At 45.0% G+C, this 27380-nt stretch overlaps 1 pseudogene; it reads left to right on the top strand.

Moving 5' to 3' along the window:
- Nucleotides 1-1223: 1223 nt before the first annotated feature.
- On the top strand, nucleotides 1224-27348 carry LOC117521520 (annotated as a pseudogene).
- The last annotated feature ends 32 nt before the right edge of the window (nucleotides 27349-27380 follow it).

Genomic DNA, 27380 nt, shown 5'->3' with positions numbered 1-27380 from the left:
CATTCCACATAGTCTGGAATGCAGCATTAGAGACATGACATTGTGACATCAACTAAATATGCCAAATAATAAATACAATTATTCACAAAACTTTCTTATTTTAATTTCCTGCACTTTCATTTAAAACCATTATAGAACCTTTGCATAATTTATTACCACTCTTGAACAATGTCAGCTACCTATTTTATAAATACAACCCAATTTACAGCGTGTGGATTCCCACAGGCAACATGCTGGTTTATTATTATTATCATAATCATTATCATTATTATCATGATGATGATGATGATGATGATCATTATTATTATTATTAATGATGCCATCTGAGGCAGGCTCTTGTGAGTGTCTTGGTCTCTCTGTGTTTTAAGGAAGAAGATAAATTTTGACTTAAACTGACTCTGCAGTGAGCACATATGGTCCCAATCTGTATAAAGTTTAGTCAGCTCCATAGTGTTAAATCAGCTCCATCATTATACTATACTGATCGTAGTGTGTGTATGTATGTGGCAACCCCCCTGCCACCCACACACCTGCACTCCATCTATAGGGCGGGTTTTTGCGAGTAGTATAAATGAACTCCATTAGAGTTGTTCAACTTGATTTAACTCTATGAGACAGATGGTTTGTCACTACTTGGCGTGAGACCATATGTGGTCATTGCAGAGTCAGTTTAACTCTGTAAAATTTACTGTGCATGTATGCTACCAAGATATGTTAAGAACATCTGATTTTGTTCAAAGTTGTCAGGGACATTGGACTTATAGAAAAGAAATCTGATTTAGGTTAGGACTGGTCAACAATCAAGGTCAGAGGTCAAGGTCAAATTTCCTCTCCTAAACACACACACACACACACACATATATATATATATATATATATATATATATATATATATATATATATATATATATATATATATATATATATATATATATAAAATACATGGCTAACGTTATGTAAATTAGTGCAGATATTTAATTATTATTTTTTTAATATTTTATCTCCATTAAAAATAAGTATAACATTTTTGTGTTTTGAATTTTGAGGCTTTTCTGCTGAACTCTCAAAATAGATTATTCTTAAATAAAATCTTACATTAAAAGCTCGAGCAATTCCACTAAGTGAAATCATATTAGTTTTCACTTTGATGAAGATCTTGGTGGTTTTTTAACGAGGAAATTCCATTAACTTAAAAAGGAAAAAAAAATTGCTTCAATGCTGCCATCGTGTGGCCAAATATGGCATTACAGGATTATCCGCATCGCGATCGTCCCGCGTCTTTTTTTTTTTTTTTCTTTTTATCACACGAATGAGCGAGAACGCGGTCAAACCCGACAGGTGTTGAGTATTAACACATTTAAAATCTCGATTGGAGCGTCCACAATGATACCAGCATCGATCAGACTGCGGCCGCCATTCAGGTGGAACTGGATGAATGAGGATTTCTCTCCACCTCACAGCATCACCAGCTTCGCCTGGTCGTCGTCACAGATGGTCACGTGGTACGTCGGGAGCGGGGGCGGTGGGCGTGGGGAGGGGAGGGGGGTAGTTTCATTCATAACTACAGTCTATTTGAAGTACACATTAAAGTATGCAGACGGAGCGGGCTTCCTGCGGAGCGCTTCAAACGGACTCGACTGGCGGGTGAGTCTCACGTCTGTCTCACACGTTATGTAACGTGCGGCGGTGGTGGTGGGGATGATGATGATGATGTCGGGGGACGGAGGGGGACACGATGATCGCAGCAGCCGTGACGACGACATCGATGATTATTTATTCCCCCCGCCCCCGCAGGTTGCTGCGCGCGGGCGATGAAGGCACGAGGGGGTGTCCTGGTCGGCGGCTGTTCGGAGGAGACGCGATGCTGCTGCCGCTGGTGATGCTGCCGGAGCTGGTGGTGATGCTGCTGCTGAGCGCCGCCGGCTGGACGGAGCCGCTGTAGTCGGTCTGCTTCACCGCCGCCACGACACACCGTGAGAGCCGCTCATCACACACACACACACACACACACACACACACACACACACACACACACACACACACACACACACACACACACACATACCAGGCAACCCACACCCACGTCCTGCACCGCGCGCGCGCCCGCGCTCCAAACACCATCGGCATGTCACCAGTGCAGATCGACTCTAAAAGTGTCTGATTGACAACAAGAACTAGGCAGCTGACTGAATAATAACAAAACATTAGGAGTCATGACATTATATAATTATACTAACAAACAGCAATAATAATGTTATATTTTTAATAATGCAATAGCAGGCAGCAGTGATCAGTTGTTTCCAAAACAGAAGGTTCCCGGTTCAAGACCACCCCTGTCCATTCTCCATGTATTGTGGAGTTGGATCAGGGAGGGCATTCGGTGTAAACCCTGTGCCAAATCAACACGCAGATGCCAGTCAGAAAGCAGAGAAGCCGAAATAGCTTACTTACTAAAAATGCAATACCAATAATAATAATAATAATAATGATGATGAGGATAAATGAGAATATCATTTGTTGGAGGTGTTTTTCTCCAAAGCAACATTATGCAAAGGGGCGTAACCATGAATTCATCTCAGGGAAGGGATATCCCCACATTACATGTTATATAACGCCGGAATAGATCCTTGTCATTTGATTGGTGGTTTGTACATCACAGGATATGGATTATTCATACCATTTGCCATTGTGTTCCATTGGCCGTGGAATTTTGGTTCTATACGTTTTGTGCTATTGCACGCAGCTACCACCGCGCACGCTCACACTAGAGGCGATGGCTGTTAAAATCAAACATGGCGGGGTTGGTTTTTGCATGGCATCAGGTACAGGCTACATAATCAAGATTTTTTTTGAACTATCTAACTGTTTTTGGAAGTTGACTGAGAACAGTTTTGGATTGGACTGGACTGCTGTGTAATGTTCATGTCGGACTGTTTGGAACCTCTTGGTATCAAAGGACCAGTGACACACACCAAAATTTAAGTCCTTTTTCTCTTGTTTGTAAATTAATAAAATATGAAATGACAAGGATCTAGTTTAGGCGTTATATAAAACAAATAATGATTTTTTTTTTTCATTTGTGCAATGGAAAAAATATTTCATTCGGTGAAAGATGAAACGAAGCGCAGCATTGCACTCCTAACATTCATTTTGAAATCGTGAATCTTTTAATGGATGTGTTCAGTTCATTCACTGTTTTCTCATGTTTCAAACCAGCGACCCATTTTATGCAACATTTGCTTAATTTGTTGTTTCAAATGTTTCAATACGGCAAATTATTTTGGGAAGATATTGTTTTGTTTCTCTAAGTTTCTAAGTGTTCTGAAGAATTGTTTTCTGAAAGAATTGTTTAATATAGCATTTAAAGTGTTTTTTAAAACAGTGGATCTTTTTCTGATGCAGTGGTTTCATTTGACGTTTTGAGCATTTTGAAATTGCTTTTTTTTTTTTTTTTTTTTTTTTTGGAAAAACTATTGTGTGCTTAAAGCAATTTGAAACAATGAATTTTCAAACCCGCTTGATTTTGGCAACTTGTTTTGCCTTTTGATGCACTGAATCTTATTTTAATATATTTAATTTACTTGTTTGAATGTTTCATAATATTATGTTCTGAAGCAATTCTTTACTTTTTTCAAGTGTTCTGACAGAGACATTCATTTTCAAAAGCAGTTGTTTTGTTGTTTTCCAAACCATTTTAAATAAATAAATCATGAATCGCCTGTGGTGGCCAGGCAATTAGTGCACTTGCTTTCATAACAGGAGGTTCCCAGTTCAAGACAAGTCCTGTAATGTGGAGTAATGTGGAGTTCTATTAGGAAGGGCATCTGGTGTAAAACTTGTGCCAAATCAAAGTGCAGACCCATCATGGTGACCCTGAGCAAAAAGGAAGAAACTGAAAGAACTTAATAATGAAGCAGATGTTAATTTAATCTCAAGGATTTCTAAACAAATATTTCATTTACTGTTTAATTGTATTACTATGTGTTTTAAATAGTGAACCATTTCTGAAGCAGATGTTTCATTCAGTTTTGAGTAATTCAAAACACATCCATTTTTAAACTTTTCTAAATTAATCTTCAAAAAACAATTATTTTATTTAATTTTATCTAGCATTTCTAACCAGTTATCTGTTTTTTGTAGAAATTCTTAAATTTTGTTTTAAATTGTTTTTACATAAATGTATTTGTGGAAGCAACTGTTTCTTTTAAATGTGACATAGTGAATCATTTTCTTAAGCAACTATTTAATTTAAGTAGCAATATTAAGTGATTCAAAATAACTAAACAGTTGTTTAATTTAGCATTTTGATCAAGTTAAAATGGTTTCTTTCTTAAAAACCGTTATTTTATTTAGTGTTTCTTATGTTTAAGACCACAGTAAGATTTTGCAGTTGTTTGCATTTTTAAGACAGTCTTTTTGGGCTCACGTTCTTCTAACATTACATGTTGTCAGGTGGTATTTCTTGGCTGCTTGAGAGTTATTTGTTGACTCTGCTGCATTTACCACCATGAACTTAAAGGTTGCATCATAACCTTTCAGTTGCTGGTTAGCTTTCCTGATTTTTGAGTTGCTGGCTTTAAATTGAACATGTTGTCTCTCTATTGTGCAGCCCCTATGCATTCTGTTAGTTAAGGAGCGAGATGCTTTTATACTGAAAGTACACCTGTTTTAAGGGTATTTGGTGCCACCCATTGTTGCATTAATGTGTAAAAGTCTAGACATGAATATAAGATGATCCTTTGCCAGATATACCTCCAGTAAAAACATATGGTATTTATAAACCACAACTATAGTCGGTAAATAACATTGATTGACTGATTGATTGATTGACTGATTGATTGCATGTCATGATAACGATATTATCTAAACAACAGTGAAAAACATTCAGCCAGGATCCTTCTTTTTTTTAAAAGATACCACACAACAATAATAAATAAAAGGAAAATGTAAGAATGTCAGCAAAAACATTTTGTAAGACCTTGAGCAGAGATTTGCACCAAACAATGTTTTCTTTAAATTAATAGTTAAAAAAGCGAGCCTGACACTTGTATAGTTTCAGAATAAAAAACAAACATTTCAAACCGTACACTCCTGGCTTTGACTTTAAGGAAATAAATTTCTGCATTTTTGGTATGTATTTTAAACGGTATTGACAACAAAGAAACCCACAGTACCTGAGCATGCACGCACACGCACGCTGCTATCCCTCTCATCCGTGACTACAAAAAGATGTACTAAAGCTTATCAGTTACACATCGTTGAGTGTGTTCAGAATGATGATGCTGCAGCATGCTCCTGCTACAGTTACACTAATCTGATTGTTTGAATATTACATAAAACACACTGTATGTCACATGATTGTGAGTCTGTGTTGCACAAGCCACACACTGTGCAAACAAATCTATACTTAAAAGCTCTTCTGCCTTTCTGTAGCTGCTTTTCAGGTAGGACGTCACACGAGCTATATAGTTCCATTTTCTAAATTATGTCACTGAATGCAGTCGTGAGGTTTCAGATCTGAAAAATCAGATATAAGTTGCAGAGAAGTGACATTGTGTAACCATGAATTTGTGTCATCTCTCTCTGATGGCATTGCACATATCTCCTACAGGCAACAGTGGGGGATTATTGAGCTCTAAAGCAACCCGTCATCACTGCATGTCAACATATTTTTATACATATCAGAGTTTGCAAAGAATGCATCATGCACACGGTGTTAGTGTGCTTGTGTCAGCTTTGGTTCTTGTGATTTGGATGTAAAAGCCTCCACATGATGAGGAAAACTCCTGAAAATGTGTTTTTGTGCAGGAGATTGCAGCAGTTCAACATCTCCATCCTTTGCAGGTTCTCTCACTCTGACCTGGACCATGAGCAATGATTTGTCTGATCTCACGCGTCTGAGCGAGAACTCCACCGTAAGTAATCTGCAGCATCATTACACACTGCTTTACAGCACATTTTAATTTATTTTTTTCAGACTAATGCAGACTCTTCCTCTTGTTGTTGATGAGATTGTCGTACAGTATTTTGCTATTGTGTTGCATCACTATGGATTCAAAGGTACATCTTCAGCTGTGGTTAATTACATTCTATTAAGTTTATGTCTTCAGTGGAAGAATTTTGCTTACCTGTTACAAAAATGCAGTGAGAGTTCATTTCATTTGGGTCAAACATCCAATCAGAAATGTCTGATCATATTTAAGAAAAAAATTCAATGGAATTAGAAAGAAATCTGGTGTGTGTGAAACAGTTAAAAATTCTTTCCAACAATAAACAGTTTAAATAGAACAAACAGAAATTTGGGGTCTTTGAGTAAATTAATTATTTGGTCCCTATAACCTCAGGAGCTATTGAGGCTTAAATATTGGATGAATTCTGTTGCAGACATTTTCTGCAAAAGTGTGCCATCAGAGCCAACAGAAACATGCATTTTTGTAAATAAACTGGATACCAAGTTTAGATGGTCTGACCAGTGCTTCATGAGATTTGATTTGCACAGTGAATTCAAGCAGATAACAAGATAAAGCAAAAATCATGCTGTGCAAAATAAGAAGTCAACAATCAAATTTTAAAGTTGAAATACCACAAAGCTTCTTCTTCGCCCCAGCAGTAGTTCAATTTCCGCCAGCACCCTGTTGGGCAACAGCACCAGTGGAGGTAATTTTTAAGGGCCCCTTCACACATAGTACGAATGCGGACGAATTGTGCATGAAGTGCGCATGAAGCAGGAATTGCATGCAATACATGTAAAATCGTAGCTGCCTCTAATGCCTCGTACACCTGTTGCTACAACTATTTCGCACACCAGCAGCTGAAAGACAGAGTGTGTGCTGTGAGAGCCCATCGAACCCTCTCACGGCAGGTGTTGGCCAAATTCCAGCTGATGCACACAAACATCTAACACAGCTTTCTTGGCACTTAGAAAATGTGTGGCCATTCGTACTATTAACACAACAGCAGTCAGCAGATGATCACTGTCGAGCTGGATGTGAAATTTATCTAAGTGCCCCCACGAGTGTGGCTTTGCAAACAGACACAGTGACACATTGGTGTGTGCGCTGAACTGACAGGGGGTGTGTCCACCCACAGGAGCGGCTGTGGAGATCTGTGGTTCTGGACGTTATGGCTGGGGAACACATACGAGGTCTGTTAGAAAAGTATCGGACCTTTGTATTTTTTTCAAAAACCTGATGGATTTGAATCACGTGTGGTTGCATGAGCCAACCTTGAACCTTCGTGCGCATGCATGAATTTTTTCACGCCTGTCAATTGCGTCATTTGCTTGTAAGCAGCCTTTGTGTGAGGATGGGTGTAGTCTCTCGTCGTTTTTTCTTTGCAAGGAAATGGCGGAACGACTGGAGCAGCGCGACTGCATCAAATTTTGCCAGAAACTGGGAGACAGCCAGGTGGAAACCATTTGGATTATTCAGACGGCTTTCGGTGATGATGCTATTGGCATCACACAGATTAAGGAGTGGTACAACCGGTTTAAAGACATCCGCACAACGGTGGAGAGCGAGCCACGCTCCGGGCGGCCATCAACATGCTGAAATGACCAGATCATTTCCAAAGTGAACTCTGTGGTGATGTGGGACCGTCATGTGACTATCCGAGAAATTGCGGAAGAGGTGGACATCAGCACATGTGACATGCCCAGCTCTTCCACAATTTCTTGGATAGTCACACGACTGAAAAGCCACCGAAAGCCATCTGAATCTTCCGAATGGTGGAAGAGCTGGGCACGGCACAACATGTCCTGTGAGACTTCAACACGGAGGCGCTTTTGCTCCGCCATCAGCTTTGTGCCAAAGCCATCAGCATGACTTTCGCTGCAACTCTTTTCATGGCAAAATCTTCTGTCACAGTGGAATTGCCAAAAAAGTGCTGATGTCCACTTCTTCCGCAATTTCTCGAATAGTCACACAACGGTCCCACATCACCACAGTGTTCACTTTGGAATGATCCGGTCATTTCAGCGTGTTGATGGCCGCCCGGAGCGCAGCTTGCTCTCCACCGTTGTGCGGCTGTCTTTAAACCGGTTGTATCGCTCCTTAATCTGTGTGATGCCCATAGCATCGTCACCGAAAGCCGTCTGAATAGGTTCAAGGTTTGCTCATGCAAGCACACATGATTCAAATCCATCAGGTTTTTGAAAAAAATAAAAAGGTCTGATACTTTTCTAACAGACCTCGTACTGTGTTTGGACGGACATGAACTAACAATTGTCCACTGTGACATGTGTGTGTCTGCTTGCTGTCCTCATGTGGAGATACATAAAAACATATATTGCTGTTGTGATGGGCTGCAGCGAGCGAGTGCACACCCTGCACATTGACAGGTGAAACGGACCATCAGATCATAACACGCAGTGGGCGATCTGAATGTCATGTCACCCATTTGAGCTCTGTTCCACGTGACGCGATGTCTGTCCTCCGGTGCGCTGTCCACAAGACACGTGTGTCGGGCAGAATATGTGCACGGGACCGGCTGGACATGCCGCCAGCAGATGTGGACATGATGTCTTCTCATTCATATCATTTCATGACTGTACGTCTGTGACCATGGGTCATCAACAGAGGAACAGATGGATCATACTTGTATTGCCCATTTTATAAGAGGGATTCAATTAAATGTGGTGTTTTTATATGGTGTGTGGTTGTATTTTTCTTAAATATGTCCATGTCCTTCTTGATATCAGGCATTTTCTGCATCTTTTACAGGACAGCGATGGTAGCTCAGTGGTAACATTTCTGGCTGGCAATCAGAGCTTTTGGAAATTGCAGGTTCGAATCTCGTGGGTGGCATGTATTTTTTTTCACAGCAGCTGCGCGATGTGGTTACACATGCTGCACAAAACCGTTGCAGCAGCATTGCTCACGCCTGTCCATCGGCTCGATGATTCGTGGTTTGCTCATACGAGCTGTTCTGCCATGATTCGCCCTGATTTGTACTTATTCGTACTATGTCTGAAGGGGCTCTAACCCGGGCCTTGACCGATCTGGTATGGAAATTCGATTTGTACTCTGCATGCTTGTGTTTGGGTTGTTTCAAACCAGATGCCCTTCCTGACGCAACCCTACTCATTTATCCGGGACTGGGACCGGCACTCAGAATGTATTGGCTGCACACCCCATGTGGCTGAGTTCATTATTTTTATATGAAACCTAAATAGATCTGCTTCATTTGAAGTTTGACTTAAAATTAGAATGGTGTCTCTTGCAGAAAGAGTAAGCTGACAACAGGCAGGGGCAGAGTAGACTCTGTGTCCATCCAGCAGTTCACTCACCAGCAGGCGAGCCTTCACCCAGCTGAGCAGAGCCGGTGAGGAGCTCTGCGTTATGTGTGCAAACACAAGGTTGCTTTCCGAATCCTGCAAGAAAGAGCTTCTGCGGCCACTAAAAATGACCTCATGAACACTGTGGCTACTGGATTTAGCTTCCTCACATCATGGAAGCGTTTTTTTATATGAAACGCTAATGCAACCCGTTCAATAGAGCAAAATGGATGGAAGAAAAATGCAAGGTAAATAGTACAGAAATGCACTGTAGTGATATCACCCATACAGTGGGGCAAATAATGAATGTCATGTGACATAAAATCAGTTAATCAAATGACACGTCTATCTAGGTGTCATATAATCTGGACTATATTTTATGGGGTATATTTTGGGCTTGGCTAGACTATTACACAAATAATGAATGTTTATGAGTTCAATGGTATGAACATTTCACCTCATGAAATATTCGTTCCATTGAAAAAATGTAAAAACATACATTATTTGTTAACGGCTAAAATAGATCCTTGTCATTTGATATTATATTAATTTCTAAACAACAGAAAAGGGACTTACCATTTTGGTGCATCACTGCACTGACTTTGTGTATTTCCAGAAAAAAGAAAAAGAGTTTGTGTATGATTGTCACTCCAGTAAAAAAATCAATCAACAATCCAAAACGAACTTTAAATACGAGTCCAAAAATAATTCTGATGATGTTGTCCGCAATGCCATGCACCAACTTTGTATGCTTCAAAAAAAAAAAGCCTGTGTAGTTCCTCAGTGCAGCAAAAAAAAAAAAAAAAAAAAAAAATCATGTTAGAAATTAGTCCAGTTTTTCATTCTAATTTCCTCCTAACAGCTCTTCATGCGTCCAGATGGCTTACAGCGCAGTGGATTTGTTTTGTGTGTGTGTTCGCATGTTGTGTGTGTGTGTGTGTGTGCATGTGCGCGCTGAATGCAATGGTACCAAACGTATGGTACCAAATTGCACTCTAAATGCAATGCAACACAAATGGGACAAATAATCCATGTCACGTGACATACAAAGCACCAATCAAATGACAAGGATCCACTCAGCTGTTATATAAACCTGGTTAACCCGTAGCCTGGTTGGCCTCCCCCAGGTTGGGCTGGTTGATCTGCGGGTCGGGCGTGGACAGGTAAGCTGGGTGAGAAAATATTGCAGGTACAGGCGAGGTGGGTCAAAATGTGGCAAAGCAGCTGCTTTAAGGTCATCATCATTTAAAGGTCACTCTGGAGCTGAGCACTATCGCGTTGTCATCATCTCAATATTCCACTGCCGATATTGGAAACAACATCTTTACTTTCTCTGCAGGTTTCTGTTTTAAACCTGGCATCAGTAGAAAGCTGGGAAATTCTGGTTTGGGGATTACTCATGTGTTTCTGCATCCTCCTCCTCCTCCTCCTCCTGTGATTTACATTTTTAGCCTGCAGAGTCCTCATTTCCCTCTCGTTGAGAGGAGCTGGGAAATTGAAGTAAGGGTCTCACTGACGTTTCGATTAGTATCCTCAGACTCACTCAGCCAAGACTGAGAGTATTAATCAGAGAGATTGGGGAAGAGAGCAGCTGTCCTGTCCGTGTGCACGAAAACACACGGTGAATATGAATGCTTGTGCGGATAACAATCACTGCGAGGAAGCGGGGACTTAAGAGAGTCTTTCAGCGTTAATTCTTCTTATTATTAAATATTATAGAGCTTAACTGCAAGCGTAATATGACAAAGAGATTCCTCATCGCTCCAAACCTCAAAGAGAGAAGAATCAATTACTGTCTCAGCAGGAATAATGCATCCACTGAGCTCGCACATCCTCTCTCACAACAACAAACACAACAACACAAATATGTCAGCTTTGTGCGATTAAAGGAATGAGTTATGGGCTCCATCTCAATACAGACAATGGCAATTAATTAGATGTTGTGCAGCACAAACACTAGTGAAATACCGTATAATACACACTCGGATTCAGCTGATGTTTTAAGTCAAATTTTTTTAATAAATTCACAGTGATAGGGCCCTGTGTTGATAATTCATTATTTATGTTCTATTCTGTTATATTCCATTTGTGGCATGTCCATCCACACATGGCTATTTATGCATTGTGAAATCACTGTGCAAACCCGGGTGCTGCACATGCAGAGGCTGAATTAAGTCCTCTCATTAGTCTCAGAAGTGTTAACGTAAAACCAACCAATCAGAGCCTGCACCTTTAAGGCACAAGGCCAGGACACAGATTTGCATGTACAAAATATACGTCTGTGTGTGTGTCTGTCTGTGTGTGTAGACTCAGCAGACAAAAGAGATATAACGCTGGAGGTATAGTGACTGGGAAAACTGAAATAATGGTCCTTGGTCGGACGAGACAAAGGCACCAGTTTGACCAGCTAACGCTTAACCTAGACTCGTGCGTCATACATCACACACTGACTAAGTGATGGACCTTGGGGTGATTTTTGATCCCACGTTGTCCTTTGACCTATACATTGGAAAAATCATGAGGACTGTTTTATTCTGCCTTTGTAACATAGAGAGGATTCGTCCCATCCTGTCTGTGGCTGATGCAGAGACTCTGATTCATGCATTTGTCTCCTCTAGATTGGATTATTGCAATATCCTATTCTCTGGTTTAACACAGTCCCGCATTAGGGGTTGTAATTAGTTCAAAATGCTGCAGCCAGAATTTTGAGTAGAAGCAGAAAGTTTGACCACATTACACCAATTTTGGCATCTTTACATTTGCTTCCTGTCTCTGTGAGGTCTGATTTTAAGATTGTGTTCTTAACTCATGAAATTATTCATGGGCTAGTGCCTCCCTACAGTAGCTGACCTAATTAAACCTTACGTACCGGCCTGTATGCTGCATTCTCACGATGCAGGACTGCTTTGTGTCCCTAAGGTTAAAAAAGTTGGCAGGCCACAGAGTCTTCTCTTATTGTGTGCCTTCCTTGTGGATTGATCTGCCTGCAGCGATAAATTGGCCAAATTCTGTCGAGACATTCAAGTCCAGATGAAAGACATTTATTCTCAAACTTGTATGATGAGCAGACCGGTGTAGTATAGAATTATGTTTCCTCTCCTTTTAATTCATATGAATAACAATTGAACAGGTCTCAGCCTCACTACATCTAAATGGGTCTGTTGAGCCTCATTTCCACTAAGCAGTCCGGGTCAGTACAGCACGGTGTGGTGCGGGCCGGAACAGTTACGTCTGGCTTGGCTAAGTTGGCTTGTGGTTCCACCGCCAGCAGTACCCTTTTGTTTAGTAGGTGGAGGATGAAGATGTCGGTGCTCAACTTTCGGTCACTACTTTTAACCCTAACTGTAACCCCAATGCCCACTTCCCCCTCCCATGTCACCCCAAATTTTGTGATACCGTCACGAAAATGTAACACATTTCATGAAGGTACCACAAACCACTATATGAACTGACTTTCGTGACATCATCACGTTTTTGCCATCCGATCGGATTGCCATAAACACACTGGGTGAGACTTCAGACCATTTATTTTGCTGGTCCACGATGGTTCCTCTGCAGTTGCACAATAATCTTAGGTTCTTGGCTGCCCCCTTCAGGATGTGCCTGTGTCTGCGGGCCAGGTGGAGAACTATGTGCTACTGCTGGTGCTGCTGTCTGCTTTTGCCGGGGGGACGCTGGTCCTGGTCTCCGTTCTGCTTCTCTTCTGTCACCGTTGCTGCACGCAGGGCCGCCGCTACTCTAGGTGGGTGCACTGTACTGAGTGTCACACGGTGAGTCTGGTAGTTCTGGTTTTTCTGTCCATCACAGATCCACAGCTGCAGCAAATTAAAGCTGCTCTCACAAAGGAATTTATGAAATAGAAAAATGTGATGTGACGAGGCGTAAGCTGTAAGACACGAAACTCATTTCCTCTTTCAGAGCGAGCGATGACCCTGAAAAGACGAACACGACTTACGCGGAGGATTCTCAACCCACCCAAGGTTAGAACTGCATCATGGCTCATATACAGCGGGTAGAATAAGTATTGAACATGTTACCATTTTTCTCAGTAAATATATTTCTAAAGGTGCTATTGACATGAAATTTTCACCAGATGTTGGTAACAACCCAAGTAATTAGGGGAGGTGATGGTCTAATGGTTAAGTGTTGGGCTTGAGACCAGAGGATCCTCAGTTCAAATCCCAACCTGACCGAAAATCACTAAGGTCCCTTGGGCAAGGTCCTTAATCCCCAAGTTGCTCTCGGTGTGTAGTGAGGTGAGGCATCATTGTAAAGCGCTTTGAGCTTCTGATGCAGATGGAAAAAGTGCTACATAAATGCAGTCCATTTAATTCACACATACAAAGAAACTAAAACAAATAAATACAGAAATTAAGTTATGTCATAAAACAGAATGACACAGGGGAAAAGTAATGAACACGCTTACTGAAATTTATTTAATACTTCATACAAAAGCCTTTGTTGGTAATGACAGCTTCAAGATGCCTCTTGTATGGAGAAACTAGTCGTATGCGCTGCTCAGGTGTGATTTTGGCCCATTCATCCACACAAACAGTCTTCAAAGATTGAAGATTCCGTGGATCTTTTCTATGAACTTTGATCTTTAGTTATTTTTCATAGATTTTATATTTGATTCAGGTCAGGTGATTGGCTGGGCCATTTTAACAGCTTTAATTTTCATTCTTATGTGTTTGGGATCACTATGTTCATCCTCATTTCATCTTCATCATTCTGGTAGATTTTTTGTATCCAGAATGTCTCAGTATTTTTCCATTCATCCTTCCTTCAGTTATATGAAGTTTGCCAGTGCCGAATGCTGAAAAACAGCCCCACACCATGATGTTTCCAGCTCCAAACTTCACTGTTGGTATGGTGTTTTTGGGGTGATGTGCAGTGCCATTTGACTTCCAAACATGGTGTGTATTATGTCATCCAAAGAGTTCAATTTTTGTCTCATCTGACCAGACTACATTCTGACAGTATTTCACAGGCATGTCTAAATGTTGTGCAGCAAACTTTATACATGCATCAACATGTTTTTTCTTTAGCAGTGGAGTCTAGCGTGGTGAGCGTGCATACAGGCCATGGCGGCTGAGTGCATTACTTGTTGTTTTCTTTGAGTAAATTGTACCTGCTAATTCTGCATCTTTCTGAAGTGGTCCTTGTGTTGTGTGGGCCGCTGAAGAGGAGGTACCACCACCAGAGGGCGTCCTTCAGGCACGTGAGGGCGCCGGAGCACCGGGAGTGGCAGCTGTCACTCATCAACAACACCAGCTGTCATCATCATCATCCACACCTCCATAAGAGCCGGGCAGCATCTTCACCTCACTGCCGAGAAATCGTCTACCGATAAGTAAACGTCTCAGCCTTTGGTATCATACAGTGGTAACGTTTTACTTCTGTACTCACTGACATTATTCTGAGTTGCAGACTGTTAAGTGTTACTTCAGGATCTGTACAAACTCCGTGATTGAGAGGTGGAGGTGCTTTCCACCTTTATGTTGAACTGTTTGCTGGGTGTTCACACACCCACCATCACCTGTCTGTTCTTCCTGCCAGCAGTACCCGATCTGACAGCCGGAGGCAGTGGCCACCTGGGGACCCAGTGCTTGGTGGCTCCAGGATTGCTTCAGGTCCGGTGGAGTGGAAGGCGTGTGGGATCCGGCTCTTTTCTGGACGGGCGTCTCCTATCCTCGAGCCTGCTCACACACCACCGTAACTTATTTGACTGTTGCTCTCAATTGTGTTGTCTGTTGCTCTGTTGTGCACATTCACAACATTAAATTGTTATATTTGGCTTATTCCATTGTCCGTTCATTTGCGCCCCCTGTTGTGGGTCCGTGTTCCTACACTTTTCACAACAAGATTTCTCGGCCATCGTCATGGATCCTGAGGGGCGTCAACCATCGCTTGAACCGCCAATGGAAGCACAGGGTGCACAGGCGTCGGCAGGAGGCGTGTTAGGAGAGCTGCAGCAAATCTTAACCGCCTTCACTGCTGTTGCGTCGAGACGTGCGCGGACTTCTTAATGCAGTGCTTGCTCGTCTTTGCACAACGTCCCGTCATGTATGCGTCAGATGCCAGCCGGGTGGCTTATGTCATCAGTTTGCTTCGAGGAGAGGCACGCGCCTGGGCTACGGCGCTCTGGGAGCAAAACCCACGGCTCCTAACAACATTATACTGGGTTTGTGAGGGAGTTTAAACAAGTGTTTGATCATCCCAATAGAGGCGAGACCGCTTTGACTGTGCTGCTGTCTATGAGACAGGGACGTCGGAGTGCAGCCGAGTACGCCGTCGACTTCCGCATCGCGGCTGCGAGGTCCAGCTGGAATAACGTTGCACTCTGCGCCACCTTCGTAAACGGACTGTCTCCGGTCCTGAAGGAGCACCTGCTGGCTAAGGATGGGCCACGGGATTTGACAGGCTTGTCGACCTGGTTATACGGTTAGACAACCGGTTAGAAAGAACACCGTCGGGAGCGGGGCGAAGGGCGTGGCCAGGCACGAGCCATCCCTCTTCCTTCCGGGTCCGAAAGGGTGCCGCCGTCTCCACGCTCCACAGTCAGAGAGCTCCGTGGAACCACAGCTGCCCCTGCTGACGAAGCTATGGACACGAGCAGGGCCAAAGTAAAATCACATGACAGACAACGGAGGCTGGCTCGCGGGGAGTGTTTTTCTGTGGCTCTGATGAGCACATACAAAGAAACTGCCCCAAACGGTTAAACTTCAACGCCTGCCCTTAGAGACTGGGTTAAGGGTGGGCCATAACATCCACGCGGGAAAAGCCCGTAGATCAGCACGCATCCCAGTGACAATCCTTTGTGGGGATCTTACCCTTCACGCCCCAGCACTGGTGGACACGGGGTCTGAAGGGAATCTGCTGGACAGCAGATGGGCCAGGGAGGTAGGGCTCCCTCTAGTGGCACTACCTTCCCTATTGAAGGTACGGGCACTAGATGGCACCCTTCTCCCATTAATCACACATCAGACACAACCAGCGGTGCCTGAGGAGTACCATGATCTTGCTGACGTCTTCAGCAAAGATCTGGCACTCACTCTTCCCCCGCACCGTCCGTACGATTGTGCCATTGATTTGATCCCAGGCGCTGAGTACCCATCCAGCAGGCTGTACAACCTCTCTCGTCCTGAGCGCGAATCAATGGAGACCTACATCCGGGACTCCTTAGCTGCCAGGTTGATCCGGAACGCCACCACCCAGATGGGTGCAGGTTTCTTTTTTGTGGGCAAGAAAGACGGCGGACTCTGTCCATGCATAGACTACAGAGGGCTGAACGAAGTCACGGTTCGTAATTGATACCCGCTGCCTCTGTTAGATTCTGTGTTCACGCTCCTGCATAGAGCCCAAATTTTTACCAAATTGGATCTTAGAAATGCGTACCACCTGGTTCGGATCCGGAAGGGAGACGAATGGAAGACAGCATTTAACACCCCGTTAGGTCACTTTGAGTACCTGGTCATGCCGTTCGGCCTCACGAATGCGCCCGCGACGTTCCAAGCGTTGGTTAATGACGTCTTGCGGGACTTCCTGCACCGCGTTCGTCTTCGTATACCTGGACGACATCCTCATCTTCTCCCCGGATCCTGAGACCCATGTCCAGCATGTACGTCAGGTCCTGCAGCGGTTGTTGGAGAACCGACTGTTTGTGAAGGGCGAGAAGTGCAAGTTCCACCACGCTTCTTTGTCTTTCCTGGGGGTTCATCATCATCCTCCAACTCTGTCGCACCCGATCCGACCAAGGTTGCGGCGGTGAGGGATTGGCCCCAACCGACGAGCCGTAGGAAGCTGCAACAGTTCCTCGGCTTTACAAATTTCTACCGGAGGTTTATTAAGGGTTATAGCCAGGTAGTTAGCCCCCTGACGGCCCTGACCTCCACTAAAGTCCCCTTCACCTGGTCGGATCGGTGCAAAGCCGCGTTTAGGGAGTTCAAACGTCGGTTCTCGTCTGCACCCGTTTCTGGTGCAGCCCGATCCCAATCGCCAGTTGTTGTTGAAGTGGATGCCTCTGACTCAGGGATAGGAGCCGTACTGTCCCAGAGCGGGAGAGTCCGATAAGGTTCTCCATCCATGTGCCTATTTTTCCCTCAGGTTGACCCCCGGCGGAGCGGAACTATGACGTCGGCAATCGGGAACTTTCTTGCGGTGAAAGAGGCTCTTGACGGAGTGGAGACCACCTGTTGGAGGGAGCTGCGGTACCATTTACGGTTTTCACGGACCATCGGAACCTGGAGTACATTCGGACCGCCAAGCGTCTGAACCCCAGGCAAGCCCGCTGGTCGCTGTTCTTCGGGCGGATTGACTTCCGGATTACCTACCGTCCCGGACTAAGAACCAATGATCTGATGCCCTGTCCCGGGTCCATGAAGGGAGGTCACGGTCGAGGCTGTCAGATCCACCGGAACCTATTATCCCCGAATCCACTATCGTGGCAGCCCTCACCTGGGACGTGGAGAAGACCGTCCGGGAGGCCCTGACCCGGACCCGGGGACCGGCCTAAGGAACAGACTCTACGTCCCACCAGAAGCCAGAGCTGCTGTCCTGGATTTCTGTCACAGGTCCAAGCTCTCCTGTCACCCAGGGGTGCGAAGAACCGTGGCAGTGGTCAGGCAGCGCTTCTGGTGGGCGTCCATGGAAGCCGATGTCCGGGAGTATGTCCAGGCCTGCACCACCTGTGCCAGGGGTAAGGCAGACCACCAATGGGCACAGGGTCTCCTCCAGCCGTTACCTGTGCCCCACCGCCCCTGGTCCCACATCGGCCTGGACTCGTCACGGGGCCTCCCGCCGTCCCAGGGCATGACCACCATCCTCACGATAGTGGACCGGTTCTCCAAGGCGGCCCACTTCGTAGCCCTCCCGAAGCTCCCAACGGCCCAGGAGGACTGCAGGACCTCCTGGTCCACCACGTCATGCGTCTGCATGGGATTCCATCCGATGTCGTCTCTGACCGTGGTCCCCAGTTCTCCTCGCAAGTCTGGAGGAGTTTCTGTAGAGAACTGGGGGCCTCCATGAGCCTCTCGTCCGGGTAACCATCCCCAGACCAACGGACAGGTAGAGCGGGCCAAGCAAGACTTGGAACAGGCCCTTCGCTGTGTGACCTTGGCACACCTGACGGCCTGGAGCAACCATCCAGCCTGGATCGAGTACGCACACAACAGTCAAGTCTCGTCTGCCACCGGCCTCTCCCCGTTTGAGGTGGTGTTTGGGGTACCAGCCCCCATTGTTCCCGCTAGTGGAGGGAGAGGTCGGGGTGCCCATCGGTCCAGGCCCATCTGAGGCGGTGCCGGTCGGGTGTGGCGCTCTGCCCTGCTCAAAGCCCGGACGAGGGCCAGGCCCATGCAGACCGCCGGCGAGCCCCGGCCCCTGCATACCAGCCCGGGCAGGAGGTTTGGCTGTCAACAAAGGACATCCCATTACAGGTGGAATCTCACAAACTGAAGGATCGGTACATTGGCCCTTTCCCCATCATCAAGGTCCCTCAGTCCTGCCGCGGTGAAGCTGAGGCTGCCAGCTTCACTGCGGATTTATCCAGTATTCATGTCTCCGGGGTCAAGCCTCACTACACCTCTTCCCTCTGTGCCCCCGGGACCGGCGCCGCCTCCTGCCCGGATCATCGACGGGGAGCCTGCCGTGGACAGTTTCGCCGGCTCCTGGACGTCCGTCGTAAGGGCCGGGGGGTTCCGTATCTCGTGGACTGGGAGGGTTATGGACCGAAGAGCGCTCCTGGGTGAAGGGGAGCTTCATCCTGGACCCGGCCCTCCTGGCTGACTTCTACTCCCGTCACCCGGACAAGCCTGGTCGGCGCCAGGGAGGCGCCCGTTGAGGGGGGGGGGGGGGGGGGGGGTCCTGTTGTGTGGGCCGCTGAAGAGGAGGTACTGAGGGCCCCACCACCAGAGGGAGTCCTGCCTGAAGGGCGGGCTTCAGGCACGTGAGGGCTCCAGAGCACTGGGAGTGGCAGCTGTCACATCATCAACAACACCAGCTGTCACTCATCATCATCATCCACACCTCCATAGAGCCGGGCAGCATCTTCACCTCACTGCCCGAGAAATCGTCTACCGATAAGTTAACGTGTCAGCCTTTGGTATCATACAGTGGTAACGTTTTTACTTCTGTACTGACTGACATTATTCTGAGTTTGCAGACTGTTAAGTGTTACTTCAGGATCTGTACAGCTCCGTGATTGAGAGGGTGGAGGTTCTTTCCCACCTTTATGTTGAACTGTTTGCGGGGTTCACACACCCACCATCACCTGTCTGTTCTTCCTGCCAGCAGTACCCGATCTGACAGCCGGAGGCAGTGGCCACCTGGGGACCAGTGCATGGTGGCTCCAGGATTGCTTCAGGTCCGGTGGAGTGGAAGGCGTGTGGGATCCGGCTCTTTTCTGGACGGGCGTCCTCCTATCCTCGAGCCTGCTCACACACCACCGTAACTTATTTGACTGTTGCTCTCAATTGTGTTGTCTGTTGCTCTGTTGTGCACATTCACAACATTAATTGTTATATTTGGCTTATTCCATTGTCCGTTCATTTGCGCCCCCTGTTGTGGGTCCCTGTTCCTACACTTTTCACAACACCTTGGCTCTTGGACATAATTTTTTTCAGTCATCTGTCAGAGATCTTGTGAAGCACACCTGACATGGCTGGTTTATGGTGAAATGATGCTCTTTCACTTCTGGATTATGGCACCACAGTGCTCACTGGAACATTGGTAACAATAAGAATGCACAGATCTTGAGCGAACGCTTTCCTTTTACCCTCGTGACGTTTCTTGTGTAACACCTTGATAATGAGACACGTTTTTATAGGTCATCAGTTGGAACTGAACCAGCTGATATTAATTTGCACTGACAAGGGGCAGGACTGCTTTCTATTTACTGTTAGATTTCAGCTGGTGTCTAGGCTTTCCATGCCTTTTTGCTCCTCCCTTTCTTCAGGTGTTCAATACTTTTTTCCTGTGTCATTTGACATCATTTATGGACATCTATGTCTGATTTCTTTGTATGTGTGGTTTACTTGGGTTATTACCAACATCTGGTGAAAATTTCATGTCAGTAGCACCTTTAGAAATATATTTACTGAGAAAAATGGTGTCATGTTCAATACTTATTTTACCTGCTGTATATGCAGATATGACATCCACTGTCCAAATGCTAAAGTACATTAGCATGTCCCCTCTGTGGATAACTTGGTCTTCTTTGTCTCTCAGATATCACTATTCGGCTGGACGAATCAGATGGTCTCTCTGCTTCCAGTTGTCATGATGGAGAATCGGAACGATTTGCTTCTACTGGGTCAACAGGTCGCCGCGTCTCCTTCAATGAAGCTGCTCTTTATGAGCAGGAGAGGACGGCTCAGGACAAAGGGCGCAGGTACGGCTAAACGGAGGGCATCAAAATGGAAAAATGTCATCATCTGGATGAATTGCTGGTGGGACTGTTTTGATTCTTCCACCCACTTCCACCTCAGATACACTCTAACCGAAGGAGACTTCCATCACCTGAAGAAGGCCCGGCTGACCCACCTTCACCTCCCTCCGTCTCCATGTGACCTGAAGATCCTCACCATCATGGAGTGCGACTCCACAGAAAGCAGCACCATCAACATTAGTGAGACTCCAGCTCCTAAACTGCCCCTCGCCATCTACCAGGTAAAGTGGACTTAAGGCCATACAGAAACCGTTTCACACCGATCCATCTCAGTGTAAAGTAACCCCAAACCAGATTTGTTTTCTGTACTGATTTATCTCCAGCCAAGCGAGAGAGCGCCTCTGGACTGGATGAGCCAGAGTGTCAGCGGCGGTCTGCCAGGAGACCGACACCACTCCATTATTCTGGACCAGGGCCCCAGACATACGTCATTAGCAACACGCTCCCATACAGTGAGTTACACAACACTCCACAATCAGCAGTGTGGATACAGGACCAAAATTTTTCTTTTTTAGCTTTGCATGATATCCACTTATACTGTATATATATATATATATATATATATATATATATATATATATATATATATATATATATATACGAGGTCTCTTAGATAATAAACCGACCCTTTTATTTTTTTTAACTATATGGATTTGAATGACATGCGATTACACCAATCATGCTTGAACCCTCGTGCGCATGCGTGAGTTTTTTCACGCGTGTCGGTGACGTCATTTCCCTGTGGGCAGGCCTTGAGTGAGATGTGGTCCCGCCCTCTTGGCTGAATTCCTTTGTTTCACACGCTGCTCGAGACGGCGCGCGTTGCTTTATCAAAATTTTTTCTGGACCTGTGAGGAATATCCGAGTGGACACTATTCGAGAAATTAAGCTGGTTTTCTGTGAAAAGTTTAACGGCTGATGAGAGATTATGGGGTGTTTCTGTCGGTGTAAGGACTTCCCACGGAGCGGGACGTCCTGCAGCGCTTCCAGGCGCTGTCGTCGGCCTGTTTCAAGCTGATAACATCCTAATTAAGGCTTAATTCACCCAGGACATTGTGAGAGAACAGAGAAGATTCAGAAGAGGCCGGCATGAGGAATTTATGCGGACATTCCACTGTTTAAGGACATTTTTTTAATGAAAGACGTACGACTCGGCAAATCTGTGTGCACCGCGACAGGAAAAAACTCCTCCGTGTTGAAAACCATTTGTAGAATTCAGGCGGCTTTTAATGGCTTTCAACAAGTGAGTAACTGAGAAATTGTTTAACTGCTTGGGCATGTTCCAACTTGCCCGTTAAGATTTCCAACGGAGGTGTTTTTCCTGCCGCGACCCCCCGCGGTCGGGTCCAGCCCGACATGCGACTCTGCCCGCACGTTCTTTCATTACAAAATGACCGTTAACAATGGAATGTCCGAATAAACTCATGCCGACTTCTTCTGAAAGTTCTCTGTTCTCTGATGACTTACTGCGTCAACAGAGCCTGAAATGTGGAAGTTTTCAACTTGAAACGGCGAGACGCTGCCGCCTCGAAGCGCAGATCGCCGTCAGGCGCCGTGGACCGTCCTTAAAGCGACACTACCAGACCAAAATCTCTCATCAGCCGTTAAAATTTTTACCGAAAACCAGCTGAATTTATTGAATGGTGTCCACTCAGTTGTGCCTTACAGTTTTGAAAAATTTTTTATCAAACAAAGCAACAGTCTCTGAGCCATTCCTAAACAATGAAAAAAATCGACGAGCGGGTGGACGACTCCTCACTCAAAGACTGCCCACAGGCGAATGACGTAACCGACAGGCGTGAAAAAACTCTCGCATGCCCACGAGGGTTCAAGCATGTCTGATGTAATCACACGTGATTCAAATCCATATGGTTTTTGAAAAAATAATAAGGTCGGATACTTTTCTAATAGACCTCGTATATGTGTATATATATATATATATATATATGTATAAATAAAACAGCTGAGTGGATCCTTGTCATTTGATTGGTGCTTTGTATGTCACATGACATCGATTATTCGTCTCATTTGTGTTGCATTGCATTTAGAGTGCGATTTGGTTCCATACACTTAGTACCATTGCACTCTGCACGTGCGCGCACGCATGCATGCACACACACACACCTACACGCACATACAAATGCATGTGCGCGCACACACAAAAATCCACTGCTATGTAAGCTGTCCAGAGGCTGTTAGCAGGAAGTTAGAATGAAAGGCTGGACTAATTTCTCAGATTTTATTTATTTATTTATTTGCTGCACTGAGGAAATGCACAGTCCTTTTTTGGTAAATAAACTAAATATGATGCTTTTACCATAAAATGCACAGTCATAGGTATATTTCACACATATCTGTCTGCTATTAGTCTGGTCACATAATATATAGTGCTGGGCAAAAGTTGTCGGGACCAAAGAATATTGATTTAAAAAAATGTTAGTACTTCTGATATGTCCCCCCTCAACTTCTTCACTGACAAACATGAAATTTTCAAATTTCATTGAAGAAATAAAGCTGATATCAAATTACAAACCTAATTTTAACCACCCCAGGCAGGTTTATTGCTTTGTCCGTGTACTGCCTTCATGATGCAGGAAGCTGCTGACGATAATTCAGTGACTGTTTAAAAAAAAAAAAAAAAAAAAAAAGATTAGATTAAGGACAGCTGGATTTCCTTATCAATTACATGACAAAATTATATTTTTAAAGATCCAAAATAGCCACATATGTTATTTGCAGTAATTATTTTTTTTTGAATAGTACTTTACAAAGAATTGTTGCAAAGTTCTTTATGAGATTAATACATCAAAGGGCAATTACAACACAGAAAAACTCCAATATTGAGGAAAACCTCAAGCAGTCTAGACTCAAAGGGGTGACCCACTGCTTAGGTCAGAAAAAAAATTTTAAGAATACTTTTTAACAATAAATATGTAATGTTATTAAAAAAGATAAATGTTAGTAACAAATTTATATATATCAAATGTAAAATACATTTACACAGCACATATTTTTTTTAGCATTTTCCTGGATTATTTGATGTTATAAAAAAAAAAGCATAAAATTAAAAAATAATCAAAATTCATTCATGTTTGATATTTTTCTCATGTTTCTTCAGAACCTGCAAACTGTACATTATTTTTCACCTTGTCACCTGGGTCAGTCTACATTCCTGCATGTTTTTTCAGAAACATGCAGGAAAGGAGTGAAGACTTTATTATTTTTATTACCTTCGTAAATTACACATAACTAGTGACAAATTAGTGACAACATGACAACCTTCTGTCCGCCAAGGACGTCGACTCTGCCCATCACAATTCATCACAGCCTCTCTGCTCCTTCTTAATGTCTCATTACCTTCTTCTGTCCTCCTCTCACTTCATCTTTCATCATCTCCTCTGTCAGATGGAGGCTATCGGGGACATGGACAGTGAGGGAGGGGTGAGTAGAGAGTCCAGTTCTGCTTCAGGCCAGACCTCTGTTCTACATTTCTTCTCCAAACTGCGACGCCATGCCAGCTTGGAGGGGGCGGGACCTTATTTCAAGAAATGGAAGTTTGATAGCAGCCACCGGGCTGCCAGTCTGGATGCCAAAGGTTCAGATGTTTGTGCTTTCAATGGCCGAGTAAGATTTGTTTGGTTGGTGATGTCTAACTTTGGAAAAAGGTTGTAAGCGTCTACATTTCTAACAGGATCCCCCAAGAGGCGACCCTTCCAGAGACAGAGAGCAGCCAGCGAAACCACTGATCACACGGAGGAAGAGGCCTCACTTCCAGACAACTCTTTCCCAAACACTCCCATCCAGAGCGGTGGCCTGCAGTCCCTTTCTGCAGAGTCGCTGTCTCACCCTGCACCTCCAGTCTTCCTCACCAGGTACACCTCCTGCTTAGTCTGTTCTCCTGCAATTATTAAGTTTATATGATTAATTATTTGAATGCTTCACCATCAGTCTGAAACTGGAGGCCATGGAGGAGGTGGGCAGCAGTTACATGACGAGGAAAGAAGAACCCCTGTTCACGACAGATATTTATCATACCTGGAGGCAAGAGGAGTCCACGGGAAACGGAACAGATGTACTCACTGAGACAAAGTTGGGACCACACTTCGATGCAGTTACAAGGACAGAAGCAGCTGGACTTAGGTTCGAGTCACTGGAGTTTGACTACTTATTTGGGGCTCAACAAGAAGCTCTGATTGAAGAAAAGTTTGAAAATATCAGGAAAACATATGAAACCAATGGAAAGGCATCAGATGTGCAAAAGAATGAAATCGAAAGCCGACGAAGGAGATGATGTGGTGTTGGGAGCTGAGGGAAGATGCAGGACCAACTCAGGCTCATCTCTGTCCTTATGGTCCGGCAGGAGAGCTCCGAGGTGCCTCCTTCCCTGTATAGAGAAATCTGGACCTTGCGAGCCTCTCTGGAGCAGTACGCCTCCTCAGACCAGAGCAGTACAGATCGAGAGTCCATCCGCAGCGATGCCGACAGTGTCTCCTCCTTAGGTGGTGCGGGAGCTCGCACTGGCCTGGACAGCTGCTTGTCACAAGACTTGGATGACTATGCTGAGGTAGAAGGGGAGGGAGAGGTGCTAGAAGGAGGAATTAGAGGAGCCATAGGTGGAGACAGTGAGATGGGAAGTGGAGCTGGGGGAGAAGGTGACCGCAGGGAACGGAAGCTCCTCCAGATGGACAGTGGTTACGCCTCCATTGAAGCACCAACCAAGGCTCCCGAGGAGATGCGCCTCTTTGGGGCTCCTGGAGGTCCACGGGGGAAGACTGCTTCTGAAAGGAGGCTGTTCTTCACCAACTCTGGGAGAAAAGGCTCAGTGTGCGAGAGCACCGATGCAAAACTCTTTCAGGAAGAACTCGAGGATGAGATGGCAGGACAGTGCAGAGCTGGAAGAAAAAGTAAAGGAGAGAGCTGAAACCGGCAGCCAGCCTTTGTTCTTCAAGAACCTCTTCAGCTTCACAAATCTCAAGAATCATCACAGCCAGTACTGCCACTGCAGAAGCCACCATCTCAACCATCCAGTCCTAGCCGATCTCGACTTCGCCGCCGTGACTACAGCATAGATAAAAGACAGATGCTCTTTTCAACGAGTTCCTTCGTCACGACCCAAGATTGACCAGCAGGATTCTCCGCTGCGCTCCAGGCACCGCTCCAGAGTTCACCTCCGCAAACAGTGGCAGAGACACAAGCAATACAGTGATCCTGGCTCAAGCGCTGGTGGCAGATACTCTCCGTCTTTGGAGAGGCAGCGATTCACTCTGTTGAGGAGAGGTGACAGTGCCGGCTACCCTCTGGACACCCGATACCACAAGCACGCTCTCCACCCGCACGCAAGCGCCGATGACGAAGAAGCCAGTGAGGTTTCAGCTTGCGAAGATGCAGCCAAAGACAGCACAGAGAATAAAAATAAAGATAAGGATGTGAAGCGGCTGACCATCACAAAGGGTGGCTCCATTTGTACAGCGCAAACCGATGAGGCTGAAGGCAGCCGAGCTCTAAAGATAAAGACACTGAATGCGAACCAGCATCTGGTGTAAGGAGGTCTGCAATCAGCTGCATGGATCCAAGAGTTGACAACAGAAACACAACAAGCAGCCAAGCTATTCTCTCGAAGTACCCCACCGGCGGATAACAGCCTGACAGATAAACTGGCTGCATCAGTGGAAGAGCGGCTGTACGGCAGAATGCGGAGGGCAGACCATCAGCTGGATCAGAGAGAGGCCGATCACGTGCTTACCGTGTCTCCTACAGCCTCACCTGGCTACAGTCCCACATAAGCTATCAACCAGCTTTCTCACCAATGGTTATTTGAGGTCTAGGTCACCGATGTTAAAATAAACTGTGTAATATAACACCAATGAAACATTCTGCAGCGCTTTAAGCATCACCATATTAAGAGTTCAGGTTCAGTCTTGGATTCCTCCTCCTAAGGGAAATTCAGAAGTACAAGCACATATCTCCACCAACAGAATAATGACGGTCACCGTCTTTACCCCAGTCATCGGTGGACAGGCGGCGGCAATAGTGGTGACCAGTGGATTCAGACACCATGTGACATCGTCCACTAGTATCTCAAGCATGTAACCAACCATCTTTGTGATGTCATAAGGTGAATTCCTTACAAATGTACCACCTTAGGAGACCTTTTGGTAGCTTGTCCACCAACCAGGCAGATGGAATGAATACCACAAAGCTGCTGGCCTCCTACTGGTTGGTGGCAGTTATAAAAACTGATACCTCACCACAGTTATGCATTCCATAAAACAAATTGATGGCCTGTGGTTTCCGGCATTGTGATCCTCCGTACTGTGACGTCATACCCCCTTTCACTTGATATTCAAAAAAACAAATGGTTCCATTCAAGACCCATTCCTCTACAGAATTTTAGAAATATTTTCAGACTTAACTGTGAATTTTTAAGCATGTTGTCAAAACATCCTGTGAATATTGTACAGTTTTAAATTGAAAACAAAAAGCACTTTGATGGGAAGAAAGATGATGATGGATTATCACTCATTTTAAAAATCAAATCCTCAAGTGTCCTTTTTTGCCCTGGTCACCATGAGGATAAATAAGTACAATCACAATGATTATGTGCCAGTTGTTAGAATTTCACTGACCAAAAGAAGAAAAAAACCCTCTTCAGGAGTCTTACAC

The sequence above is a fragment of the Thalassophryne amazonica genome, chromosome 12, assembly GCF_902500255.1.
Source record: "Thalassophryne amazonica chromosome 12, fThaAma1.1, whole genome shotgun sequence".
In the NCBI taxonomy this organism is placed as follows: domain Eukaryota; kingdom Metazoa; phylum Chordata; class Actinopteri; order Batrachoidiformes; family Batrachoididae; genus Thalassophryne; species Thalassophryne amazonica.
This window is presented reverse-complemented; position numbering and strand designations above follow the sequence as displayed.